The following is a 14,725-nucleotide window of genomic DNA, read 5'->3' on the forward strand; positions in this document are numbered from 1 at the left end:
TATAAGTATACATACTTTCCTGTTTTCATATATTTATGTTTAATGTAGATGTACTCTCTAACAAAATAAACCCACTATCTCTAGAATGATTAATTCTTTCTAAATATAGTTATTCAAGTCATCTGGTGAAAAGTCCTGCGTTTCATATTGTAACATATATCTCGCATAAAAACAATATATCCCAGTGTCAGTTTTTTCCCAGTATCATGGAGCTCTAGTAACAATCGTAACAATTATATAATTGATTGCAAAAAAACCCACCCAAAATGTCACCTAAAACAAAATATTACAGAATAAACAGCAAATTGGACCAAACTCTGTTGTGTGAGACATGAAACAAGCACAACTACCAAAAAAAAAAAAGGGTCATTTGTAATAATTTAGCTGCCATTACCCCAGCAGGCCACACAACATCATAAGACACTGATATTTGGTTAAATTATGGTTGCGACGTTGGGTGACCAAAATTCAATGTTAATTTGATGTAATTCAAATTACAGTCCAATACTGATGTCAGCTGACGTTGATATTTGTTGTTTTTAGGTTGTGTAACCAAAATCCAACGTTAAGTCAATGTCAAATTGGCGTCAAATAATGACGTCAACTCGATTTTCATTCTCAACCAAAATGCAACATCTGTCCGACCAGTCAAAATCAATTATTCCAGTGGCTCATGTAAGCGAGTTTAAAGCAGTATAAGACTCCATTTGTGACTGTTTTAAAACCTGCAGCTGCTCGTGCCAGTTGCAATAAAAAGGGGAAATTGTGAAAAAACAACTTGCATTACAAAGAATAACCATCATTTTTCTTCTAGAAATCACACATGTGGTTTTCATTTTCACTTTCTGTGTGTTAATAACAGTAGGTGGTCTGCTTTTGCTCTATAGCTGATTAAGTTACTCATTGCAATAATCTGATACTGTGTGTACACTATTCATCATGTGAGTTTACTACGTTTGCCTGTCGACGGCATGTGTTTATGGTAATCTGTCATTCTCTGAGATGGCTCGTGCTTGTTTGCTGGAATTGTGATGTGTTTGTGCGTGAGCGGGTGCAGTCACGGCGTCTTCGCCTAACCTTAATTTTCTCAGACCGTCAGCCAATTACGTGATGCATGTCAGCGTCTTCATCTGTGCTCTGGTGAGCTTTTGCTGGTGGGTGAGAACAACATACTATTTTGTTGTCATTGTTTTTTTCCCCCTTCATCTCAAATACAAATTCTACTGTTGCAAATGACATTTATTTAAGAGTACATTTGGTTACAAATAGTGGTAGTCTCATGTTTTGCACCTTACAGGGGGAAATAACTGTATATGGTCAAGATATGGACATTGCTAAGGTGGAATATTTGCATATTAGTATTACATTATGGGTGGACTAAAAATGCAAACAGTTAAAAGTCTGAACTTAAAAGGCCAAACATTTCTATACCTGGAAATTGCATATTGACTTGTAAACAAGTCAGGCAAAGACTGGAGAGGGGCTGTAGAGAGAGACCAATGTGAATGTTTTTCATTATTTATGCTCCTGTTTTCACCTTGACATTGTCACCAATGACATGTTGGTCCTGTGATTTGCAGACATCAGCGTGGGTTGAATGTTCTCTGTTTCTGAGTGGGTTTTGACTCCATACGGTGAGGCCAGAGTCTTGATGGTTTGAAAGATCTTTAAATAGTTGTCTTTCATGCCTTTCTAGTCAAAACACTCCAAATTTGCAGTCAAGGGATGTGACAATCCATCATTCATTACTATTATAATGGGATTTGTAGGTTGCTCAAAGAAAATGTGTTATATATAGTCATTATACATATATATATTTTTTATTTAATGCATTACTTGGCATTTCTTTGTAATTATTGATTAAATTTACCACAATTTCTGGAAATTGTTTCAAAGGACTTTTTTTTTTCAGTGCACTAACTGCAGTTGGACAGCTTAATTTTTTGTGGAAAACGTGATGCAGTTTTGTTTGGATTCTTTAAATAGAAAGTTCCAAAGTCGAGAGTTTATTTGGAAAAAAAAATGTCTTTACTGTCACTTTTGGTCAATTTAATACGTTCTTTAAAAATGTGAATGGTAGTGTATACTGTGGACTTATCAAATTTGATGTATTCAATTTCATAAGATTAATCTACACATAAAATTCTCATTTATATTAGTAGAAATATTAATATTAAAATAGAATGAAATATTATTAAGTATACAAAGTGTATAAGTAATCTAAAACCATGGTAGTGTCAAGTAATTCAAAGAATACCTTGGTATTACCATGATGCATTTTTAATCCTGTGGTACTTTGAAGGATAGAGTGAAGAAGCATTTGTTCAGTGGGCGTGTCCAGTGAAAAGGACAGTCTCTTGACCACCGCTGTGGGTGGAGTCTGCTCTGACAGCCCTCCCCCCACCTGAGTGAGTGACATTAAGATCACATTGTGGCTCTTAATGTAATTTATACATTTCATCAACTAATGCAGTGCAAATCCATTTCCCCTTCTCAATCCTGAAGGGCCACATACATTAACTTGATGGCGAGGCAGAGTCACAGGGTCCGGCTAATGAGGCTAAATGTAATTAGAAGTCGTCTCTCCCCTTAACCCTCCTCGACAAACACCGCAGCTCGGGCTCTCCACTCAGATAGAGGACTAACGTGAAATTAAACTTAAACTAAGACTTACCAGTATATACACTGACCCCAGAGAATATGTAGAGTAGGCTATAGAGAATAATAGATTATGTAAAATAAAAATTATTTCTAAATTTCATTGCAAACTTTGTACTGTCGATTAAATAGTAGAAATTGTGATGAATGTACAAGCAGTTTTTCCCCTACAAAATTGAGCCGTAGAAGTTTCAAAAAGGATAAAAAAGGAACTGCATATTAACTGGATATTCCTTGATGTCCTTGGCACTTTCATCATGAGAAGAGTAAGGATGTCTGATATGTGAATGAATCATGATTGAATAAAATCTTTTCAGTGATTTGTTTAATCTGAACAAAACTGGTCTGAATGATTCAGTCATCAGCTGAACTGACTCAAATTCAACTCTCTGACTCCATGATGTGATCATAGTTGTTAACAAACAACATTATCAGTGAATAACTTCAGACTATATACAGTAAATAACAGTGTTGGGCAGTAACGCATTACTTAGTAACGCGTTACTGTAATTTGATTACTTTTTTAGTAACGGAGTAATTTAATGCGTTATAATTTTCAAAAAAGTAATTAGAATATAATTACAACCCGAAGTTTCGGGTAGCACACGCACTGTCAAGTCAAGTGCCAGTGGATTAGAGACCTGCTCCCGCGAGACCCGACGCAGCGAGTGCTGGTGCGGGCGGGTAGACACTCGAGTGTGTGCGGGATGCGGGAGAATAAAATGATTCACGGGACTCCTGCAAAATAGAAATATCTAAACATAAAATATCTAAAACAAATAAATTGTTATTCATCTATTGCACAAAAGCAACATGCACTAATATAACATATAAACGATTAACAGGTGCAAGCGTATGCACAGTTTCTATTTAGGCTATAATACGTGTTTGCAGCGTTGAGCAATGCAGTGTTGAAATTTGCGTGTTCACGAATCCTCTCATTATAACACACGAATTGTAGACATTATGAAAGATTCATTGTGCATATATTGTGTTATAACAGAGATTTGTGAGATCGCAATGAACTGAGATGTCTTTTAGAGATTAGAAATGCAGCACTCTTTGCTGGCATTCTGCCATGCCGAACCATGCACGCAGCAGCCGCTTGCTTTAGTTAAAAATAACAGTGTTCTGTGAATGTTGATGCTTTAATAACAAATATTTATCGGGAGCGTGTATGCTGGGATTTCATAAATTTAATGGAGAAAAAAGTAACGTAACTAGTAATGTAACTAATTACTAATTACTTTTGAAATAAAGTAATCAGAACAGTAACGTGATTACTTTCAAATGGAGTAATCAGTAATTTGATTAAATTTTCAGAGTAACTTGCCCAACACTGGTAAATAATGCCAACATATGGACTATTAAAAGTTATGAAACTTTTAGGTTGCTTTTGCATAATTTTTAAAGCTTTGAAAGCTCCAGACCTTGTGTATTTCACAGAAGAAAAAAATTGGTTTGGAGCAACACGTGACAATGATATATGACAGAAATTTTATCACTGTCCCTTTAAATTAGACTTAATGTATGAATGTTTTTGCATTATATAATGGAATATCAAGGTGGCATTCATGTCTATCTATCTATCTATCGTACTATCTATCGTACTATCTATCGTACTATCTATCTATCGTCTGTGTGTCTGTCTGTCTGTCTGTCTCTATTTAGTAATTCTGAAATGACAAAACAATTGTTATACTGTTCAAAATGAACACTTGAACACTTTCTGGTTGATAAATGTTAGATGGTTTTTAAGGAGAATGGACTTCACATCCACTAAAATTCATCTTGACACCAGCTGATTAAAAGTACATGCAAAAATGGTTTGAAAAAAGTTAGTTCTGACTAAAGCTTGTCCATATTTGTTTGCAGATGCCACTTGCTTTGATATTTTTTTCTTTTAATGCTATGACCGTCATACTTTTTTGAGTGTAACTTAAGTGTCCAAATACTTTTTTGGGGTCATTGTAAGTTATAAGCATTCTGGCAAAAAAAGCAAAAAAAAAAAAGTCCCTCCACAGCTGTTTCTCAATGGCAATATGTTCCCGAGTCTCTGTGCAGAGCAAATTGGTAAGGCTCATTGGGAGCATGTTGTACAGAAGCCGCCAACCATCAGGAGGAAGGCTGACTGCAGCTTGGCTCTGGGGGTAGACACTGAACATTAGCCTCAGCTGGAGCGAAATTCTTAATTTAGACTTTTTAATATTTGATATTTAATTTTTGCCAGTTTTTTAGCGCTATGTGCTCTGATGGTCCCTTATCTCTTCGTTTAAGAAATCACTTTGGAAAGAACGAGTGAAGACACAGAGTTTGAGATCTTTAAATAATTGTTTATGTTTTGCATAATGAATTATTAAAATACTTCGTTTATTTATGGTATATGAAGTACAGTAGAAAATACTTTTTCTTCACCCAGTGGACAGTTCATGCAAAATGAAAATACTTATGGGTGAAAACTAATGCATGATTAATCACCTAATGTGAATGTATAACTCAACTGATGAAAAAATCACATTAAACAGGCATGGAGTTGCTTCTACCATTCTCCGATCCAGGCGAATCCAGCAGAAGGGTGTTTGTAAGTACTGTTTGAAGGAGAAAGGCGAGGATGGGGCGGTCTTTATCAGAACAGACACTGGTGCCTCAGGTGACTTTTGATTCCCAAATTCTTTGTTTGATGTTGCAAGGAGGCAACACGCAGTTTCCAATTACTTATTTCCCTCATTTCCAAAAACAGCAACTGTAATGCAACTTCTTCCTGTGCCATCTAACTTGAAATTGATGTTTATTCCTAAAATACACAGTATTTAAGACTTAAACCTCTGACTTCCTCTGAAGTTTAATGAGGCAAATATACAGCCTTGTTGTTGCCTGAATGCAACCTTAAGTTCCCACTTCTATTCATCACACAGAGGAATTTATGTGGCCCGACAAATTAAATATCTCCACACAGAGTGCCGCCTTGTTCTATTCCCCGTGTGCTGCCTCTGAAAACAAGGTGTCCACTTGCTAAACTTTTATGTGAAGTTTCTTATCGTTTTCACACAGCAGTATTTGGCCTACTTAACGATATACTTGTCTAATAGCAGACACAACAAGAAAGAGGAAAAATACACAAGAGCAGCCAGCTGATTTGGAGTTGTGTTCTCAGATGCAGACAGAATTTGGCTATTATTGAGGCCGGTCATTCATATATATGTATTTGAATGTCTCTTCTTACCAAGGCTGCATTTATTTGATCAAAATACAGTAAAAATTGTGAAATATTATTACAATTTAAAATAACTAATTTTCTAGTTTTCTATTTTAATATTTGTTAAAGTTTAATTTATTCCTGTTATGCAAAGCTGAACATGATTCTTCAGAAATCATTATTATAATATACTTATTTGGTGCTCAAGAAACATTTCTGATTATTATCAATGTTGAAAACCAGTTGTTCTGCTTTTTACCATAGTTTTATCAAATAAATGCAGCCTTGGTGAGCAGAAAAGACATTGAAAACATTAAAAAATCAGGAAAGGAAAATCCTAAATGTTGCATTAAATACATTTTAAATAAAAATGTAATGTTGTTTTAAACACTATTCTTCCTTAACGGAGGAACTGTATGCATTTAAACCCAATGCATTAATGGAAAAAACAATGGAAATTTAGATTTCACCATTTTGAAAAAACAAAACAAAAAAATGCAATAACTCCCAAAAAATCTGTCTGTCCTCCCTCCCCACTCATTGTAGTCTCCTTTTTCCTTCTCCTTTGCACTCCTTTTCTCCTTCATTTGACTGTCTCTCCTGTGGAGTGGGCGTTGTGGTGGATGGTGTGGGCATACAGCTGTCAGAGGTAAGAATGCTCTGCTGGGCTACTCTACAGGAGGTGATAGTCTGTGCTAGTCATACTGTGCAGGCCGAGCTTCAGAAGCATGCCGACACTCAAGTCCCTCAGCCAACACACTCCACTCCTCCTCACGCCTTCCTCACATATCCTTCCATTCAGCACCATTGCCATGAACCGTGAACAAGCTTCATTCGGAAAAAGCAATGCAATATTCATGATAATTAAAATTAAAGATAATATCTCATCTTCCTTTTTTTTTTGCTTCGTTTCCATCCACTAGGTATCAGATTGCAAGTTATTTCCTCTTATTTTCTAAGATACTGAACAAGATTTTCTAGATTTTTTTGTAGCCTATCATGCTGAGTTAGAGATACAATCTTGGGTGGTGTAAAAACATACAAGAGATAAATCTGATTAGGTATCTGTTCTGAAAAGTTTATGTTTTGCCTCATACTCTCATTCCAGCGAAATCTTATCAGTCCAGACGTGTCACAATGCAGTGTAGCTTGGGGCTAAATGTGAATATAACAATGTCACGTTATGGTTCCATTGGCATGTTTCTTGGTGTTTATTGGTATCTTTTATTGTGAGGCAATCTTCAATGTGAAGATACATTTTGGAATATTCTAGAAATTTTGAAGGTATAGTTTTACTCACCCCCATGTCATCCAAGATGTCTGTGTCTTTCTTTCATCAGTCGAAAAGAAATTAAGGTTTTTGAGTAAAAATTCCAGGATTTTTCTCCATATAGTGGACTTCAACGGGGACCAACGGGTTGAAGGTCCAAATTGCAATTTCAGTGCAGCTTCAAAAGGCTCTACACAATCCCAGCCGAGGAATAAGGGTCTTATCTAGCAAGCGATCGATCATTCTCTAAAAAAAAAAAAGTTTTTTTATTTCTTTCCAACATGATTACGTAATGCATGGTCACATGGACGCACATTGCAGAGCTAGTGCAAGATTAGCATTTGTGGTTAAAGTATAGATTTATTTTTTTTAGAGAATGGATGATTGTTTCACTTGATCAAACCCTTATTCCTCGGCTGGTGTAGAGCCCTTTGAAGCTGAGAAAAATCCCGGAATGTTTTCCTCAAAAACCTTCATTACTTTTCGACTGAAGAAAGAAAGACATCTTGGATGAGTAAATTATCAGGAAATTTGAATTCTGGAGTGAACTAATCCTTTAAATGGCCTGTGTTAATCCGTGCTGGTTAACACGAAGTAGCATTTTCAACCCATTTTACTCGTGTAATATAATGCATTTCAGAAATATTAGATATTCAGAGGAAAAACTTGTATCTGCCAGGAACTTCCATACAAAAAAATCGAGCCAAATAGCTGAATATTTCCCACCAGCACCACTTTTGGGGATGTTGAAGGTCAAGTTCACCATCGAGAGCATCTCACATATAGTGTTTGGTGCTAGCATAGGTTTGAATGTGTTTTAATGCATTACAAACCTGACGATAATCATAATGATAACAACAGTTATCAGAACTATAGCGGCAACGACACAGAAAAACGATTATTGGAATCACTTTCAAAACTATTTTTTTTTCCAGCTGATGAATGACAAAAACGTTGACAGCCAATCAGAATCCATCCTGCTTTAAAGAGCTTGAATACGTAAATGTATGTTTTGTTATTTGCTATTAGGACATATCCTTTATTACATTAACATATATTTGTATTAAATGAGTAGTTCACCCAAAAATGAAAATTTGCTAAAAATTTACTCACCCTCTGGCCATCCAAGATGTCGTAAGTTTGTTTCTTCAATTAATGTCTTGTGAAGTGAAAACATGCAGCTTTGTAATAAACAAAGTTGAGCTTCATGCTAAAATTGCTTTCTCTGAATGGTCTAAATCAAGAGGGAAATATGCACAGTTAAAGCACCGTTTACAAGCAAAAATAGTCTGAAAGAGTTGGAGAAATGTAGCATTACAGGTGCATCTAAAAAAAATTAGCATATCGTGAAAAAGTTTTTTGTAACTTATTTCAAAAAGTGAAACTTTCATATATTCTAGATTCATTACATGTAAAGTAAAAAATTTCAAACGTTTTTTTTAGCAAAGCTGATTCAAACACTTGTGAGAGCTTCACAAGGAGTGGACTGAAGCTGAAGTCTACAGGAAAAGGGCTACCAAGCCACTTCTGAAACAGAAGCATCTTACCTGGGCTAAGGAGAAAAAGAACTGGACTGTTGCTCAGTGGTCCAAAGTCCTCTTTTCAGATAAAAGTAAATTTTGCGTTTCATTTGGAAATCAAGGTCTGGAGGAAGACTGGAGAGGCACAGAATCCAATCTGCTTGAAGTCCAGTGTGAAGTTTCCGAAGTCAGTAATGATTTGGGGTGCCGTGACGTCTGCTGGTGTTGGTCCATTGTGTTTTATCAAGTCCAAAGTCAATGCAGCCGTCTACCAGGAGGTTTTGGAGCACTTTATGCTTCCATCTGCTGACAAGCTTTATGGAGATGCTGATTTCCTTTTCCAGCAGGACTTAGCACCTGCCCACAGTGCCAAAACCACTTCCAAGTGTTTTGCTGACCATGATATGACTGTGCTTGATTGGCCAGTCAGCATGCCTGACCTGAAGCCCATATGGAATCTATGGGATATTTTCAAGATGAGAAACAGTCGATCCAACAATCCAGACGAGCTGAAGGCTCAATAGTGCCTCAGCAGTGCCACAGGCTGATCGTTTCATGCCATACCTCACTGATGCTGGAGTTTGTGCTTAAGGAGCCAAGTATTGAGTGCATGAATGAACATAATTTAAAGGGTGGTTTGAAAATCTTTTTTTTTTTTTTATTGATCTTAGGAAATATTCTAATATTTTGAGATACTGGATTTTTGACTTTCATGAGCTGTAAGCTCTAATTATCAAAATGAAAACAAAAAAACTTTTGAAATGATTTACTTTACATGTAATGAATCTAGAATATATGAAAGTTTCACTTTTTGAAATAAGTTACAAAAAATGAACTTTTTATATTTTTGGATATTAAAATTTTTTGAGATGCACCTGAACATCACTTGCTGACCAGTGGTTCCTCTGTAGTGAATTGGTGGCATCAGAAAGAGAGTTCAAACCAATTTTCAGCAAATTTTCATTTTTTGGTGAACTAGAACAATTACTGTCATACTTAAAACAGAAATGGCTTCAAGATGTGGAGAAATGTATTTTTCTTCATTGGAATAATATGCTCTGATGAATCGTGCATAATAAGACCAGGAGCATAAAGTAAATATGGATTTTAATTTCATGTTGACTTTATTTGAAATATATTCCAAAAAAGAGAGAAGTATAAAAACTGCTTCAGATCAAGTTGTGAGCTCATTAAAATGGAGGTGAAGAGAAGGCCGTCTTTGTTTGTTTTTCTCACTAGGATGAGCATTTGGTCCTTCGAGGCACCAGAGGCCAGCGCCGTCCTGGGGAGTCTGAGCTTTCAGAGCGGAACCCTGTTAGTGAGGGAGAGCAGAACCCCTTTAGCTCTTCTAAAGTGCTGGTTTCAAAAACAGGGCCAGCTAATCACCCGTGAACGCAGAGGAGGGATCCTTGTGGAGAATCTGGAGGAGCTTGAGAGAAGCTATGAATATATTCACTGCAAAAAATCATTTATAAATCAGTATTTTCTTTATCTTGCTTTTCATATCTAAAAATCCTTTAGATAAGTTAAGACTTGCTTCATAAAATACATATTGAAGTTTATTTTTGTAACAAATCTGTAATTAAATTTATGCTAGAAACAAACAAAAAAGCCATTGGGGCAAGAAAATAAACTTAATATAAAATATACATAAACTTAATATATAAAAATATACATATTATAATGTAAACAACACATACATGAATATACACTACTGTAAAGTTTGAGGTTGATCCAATTTTTAAAAATGTTTTTGAAAGACGTCTTATGCTCACCAAGGCTGCATTTTTTAATCAAAATTGTAATGGCAATATTGCGGAATATTACTACATTTCAACTTTTTTTTCTATTTAAATTTATTTTAAAATGCAATTTATTCCTGTGATGCAAAGCTGAATTTTCAGCATCATTACTCCAGTCTTCAGTGTCACATGATCCTTCAGAAATCATTCTAATATTCTGATTTGCTACTTAAGAAACATTTCTTACTATTATAAAATTTGAAAACAAGTCTTCTACATGCATCTTGTTTTAAGCAGGTTTATATGTTTTTACTGTTAAACAAGACAAAAATACTGATACTGATTTTTTGCAGCTTCTAGACTGATTTAAGTTGTTGTTGAATTTGTGTTTATCTGTCTCAGTTTGCATTTGTCATCCTTAGCAAGTGAGAAAATAGTGTTAAAAGAGGCCTGGTCATTTGAAAACCGTCAGTTGGAGTCAGACATCTCACTAGATTGGACTGTGTGTGGACTGAGCGGTCAATAACAGACCCCACAGCTCTGCGGCTGACCACTTCCTTTAAACTCTCCGTAAGTGTGTGTGTGTGTGTGTGTGTGTGTGTGTGTGTGATGTGGAATGATGCTGACATCACTAAATACACGCCTGCTGAGAGGAACTTAATCTCCCTAGACAGCTCCTGCTAACACACACGCCCTGAGAGAGAGCGAGAGCTTGTCTTCTTAGATTATTTGTGTCATTATGCCATATGTGTAAACCAAAGTGAAGGTGAAACAGTTATAGAGGTGTCTTGAAACCTGCTTTAGGATATTTTGTCCCCCCCAAAAACAATTTTGTTTTCATTTATTTAAATTCCCCCCCTCTCATCCTTACCTACAGCCATTCAAACGCACACAAAATCGTTTTTTCTAACATGGTGGGGGCTTTCCATTTAACTTTCATTGTTTTTGAACTAATGATATTTTCTATCTACATACACTCTTAAAAATAAAGATTCCAAAAGGAGGTTTTTGCAGTGACCCCATAAAAGGGTTCGCCAAAGAACCTTTCAGTGAACAGTTCTTAAGAGAATCATTATTTCTATATTTTGAAGAATATTTTAATAATCTAAAGAGGCTTTTGTGGAATGGAGAAGTTCCATGGAAGGTAAAGGTTATTCATGGCAGGGTTCTTATAATTAACTAAAACTAAATCTTGAATTAAAACTAATAATAAAACGAGCATTGAAATAAAATATATAAAACTTTTTATTTCAGCTTTATTTTCAGCTTGGTTTATTTTGATGAACTAAATAACTTAAACTAAAACGGAAATAAATATTAATAGAAACTATGTACATAAAAAAAAAAATAACGCACAAACAACAGAAAAACTCAAAATACTCAAATTAAAATGAAAACAAAGTATAAAAAGTAAAACCTGATTCAAAACATTAAAAATAATGCAATAAAAATTTGCTAAAAGTGATTTTGATGCTGTTTTTTAAATGTATAAATATATAACATATAAATGTAAGTCTTCAGGACCTTTGTGAGCAAATTTATTATATTTATGATTCATTTGTTCAGTTATATTGCATAGGCTATTACGTGATTAATTTGCTTTAAAATCTTTAATTGATTGGCACACCTAATTATCTTGTATTTTTATGAAGCTATATTCCTTAATTGATCCAAATTTTAATTGATTGGCAGGCATAATTATTTGCTATTTTCTAAAGCTTTATTTCTTTACTGGTCCTCACAATCTGCTTTAAGTGATTTCAGGTTTTGCTAGCCTTGCAGGGACACTTGGTCCCTACAGTGTTGGCAAAACCTAACCAGCACACTCACAACCCCTTTACTTTCGTCCATTACTAATATGAAATGACACACATCAAGCACTTAGACACTGCTCTATTGGCCAGTATCAACAGAGGGTAATGGTACTTGATGAGCACATATCACAGTCGACCTTTCACAAAGCAATGGCCATATTGTCACATTCATCTCTCCTTTCAGCTCTCTCTCTCTCTTTTTAATTCCATTCTCTGTTCACACATTTCCCTTTTTTCTGTGCAAGACCTGGCCCACAGCTCCGTCCGTGGGCTTGAGAAACTGCGTGACTGTCACTTCTCCACAGGAGCCGTGGAATAATGAAAAATCCACACCAATCCTGGAGCCAGTCAGGCAGAACGCCGCTGATCTCAAGCCTGAGGAAAAGAAAAGATCCAGTCAGCCGCACTCGGGAAGTTGGCGCGCATTTCTGTCTGATCTGCGGTCAGTAATGCAGAAGGTCTCATAATAGTTTAAGGCTTCGGATAAATACGGCTGGTCCCAGAACAGCATGTAAAAGAAGCAGTACATGTGAGCCGAGCAGGGATGTCTCTTCAGCCGCGTCTGACAGAAAGAAATGGGCGACAGCTGTAATTAGGGGCACTATATTGTTTGCAGCATTGCCATCACTGTCAGTGACTCAGAATTCTTACGTGACAGGTTGGGAACACACTCAGATAACGGCGGAATAACGCGTCAACACACAAATTTTCTCGTACCGTGAATACCCGTGGTAATTTGATGGATGACGGAAATTCAGACAGCGAATCGCTTTAAATATGTATTTCTCTCTCCGTCCTTGCTGGTATGAGACGGTCGCCCACTGAATCTACGGCGTGGGCACTGTGGTCAGGGAACAGGAGTCAAGTTTCGGAGTTGCGCTTTCTGAAACTAGGGTTTGATCACTTTGTTTCGACAAAATCTCAAGTTCCGTTCCGTTGTTTGGATACTGCATGTAGGAAGTTTGTTTGCCCATGAACAGTGTGTGTGGGTGTGTATATGGCACCTTGTTCCACGAATAGGGTACAAATTGTTGTCCCATTACTTGTTTTAAAGACTATTAGAGACACAAATGCCATGTTATTGTTGTGAGAACTACTGGATGTTAGATTATCTGTTATCTACTGTGATTTAACGAAAACATAAAATGAACTTACTATATAAAGGAGATGGTTTTTAAACTAATCAAATATTTATATACAGTAGGCCTACACCAGTAAAGGTTTTGGCCAGTCCCAGCTTAAATGTCTTGATCTTCTCAATTATAATCGTACAGGATCTCTGAGGTGGATCTGGTGTATTGAATTGATATTTAAAGAAATATTTCACCCAAAAGTGAAAATTCTCTCATTAATAACTCACCCTCATGTCTTTCCAAATCCGTAAGACCTTTATTCATCTTCTGAACCCAAATGAAGATGTTTGTAATGAAATCCAAGAACTTTCTGACCCTGTATAGATAGCAAGGGAGACCACGAGAGTACCATGATGCATATATTTGCATACCTCTACTTGTAAACAAGTCACAGTGCATCCGGGGTCTACGTCAAAATGCCAGAGAAGAATTGTTGAATAAAGTCGTTATTTTTGTTTTCTTTGCGCACAGAAAGTAAAAATTAAGGTTGAACCACTGATTTCCTTACTACCTTTCTGGGCTTTGAATTTGGTAGTTCCTTGCTGTTTATGCAGGGTCAGAAAGCTCTCGGATTTCATAAAAATATCTTAATTTGTGTTGTTATGATGAACGGTCTTACGGGTTTGGAACGACATGAGGGTGAGTAAATAATGTCAGAATTTTCATTTTTGGGTGAACTATCCCTTTAATTAATTCCAGTTTTATATAATTATAGTTCCTCTTCAGGAACTCGAGCTGCGTCGGAAAACGCTAGGGGAACGCCTTCTGTGACCACGCTCTGATTAACATGTGAAATCAGTCCAATAGCTGAGCGGGACGTCACGGGCGGGTGACGTCATGACCAGGAAGCTATAAAAGCATGTGCGGCGGAGCCAGCGTCAGCTTTCTGTCATTCAGCGAAGCGCTCTGTGTGTGTCAGTCATATTTATTGTTGTCTGTCAATTGTGAAAGTCTATAAGCTCCAGCTATGTCTAAGCTCATGCAAAGACAAAGCATTTCAAGGGCGAGAGCAAGCCACGTTGTAGGTTGTGTGTTCCTCCCTGCAAAACGCCACATTATATCACGAGTGGGGATACACACAACCTGTGCGTGGTTTGCTTGGGAGCGAAGCACAGTTGTTACTGCCTTGCTTCGCTCTCAGAGGGCTCTCTTTGAGGAGGGAGCCTTCACTAGCGTTCCTCGCGGTACCAGCCCCGCTTTCGCCAAGGAGGAGCGGCGGCTGTGCTCGTGGGTTTCGCGTATGGATCTGCTTCCTAATCACTAGATCCGGCGCCCGCTCTTGGGGTTTCAGAAACCCGCGCTGCGGTCCTTCCCACCGGAGAGAGGGCGCGACGCTCCGCCTGTCTTTCTCCGAGGAGATTGATACGGAGGGCGTCAAAGAGCTCGCCAGTT

This window comes from Sinocyclocheilus anshuiensis, unplaced genomic scaffold, assembly GCF_001515605.1.
Source record: "Sinocyclocheilus anshuiensis isolate Anshui unplaced genomic scaffold, SAMN03320099.WGS_v1.1 scaffold68, whole genome shotgun sequence".
Lineage (NCBI taxonomy): Eukaryota > Metazoa > Chordata > Actinopteri > Cypriniformes > Cyprinidae > Sinocyclocheilus > Sinocyclocheilus anshuiensis.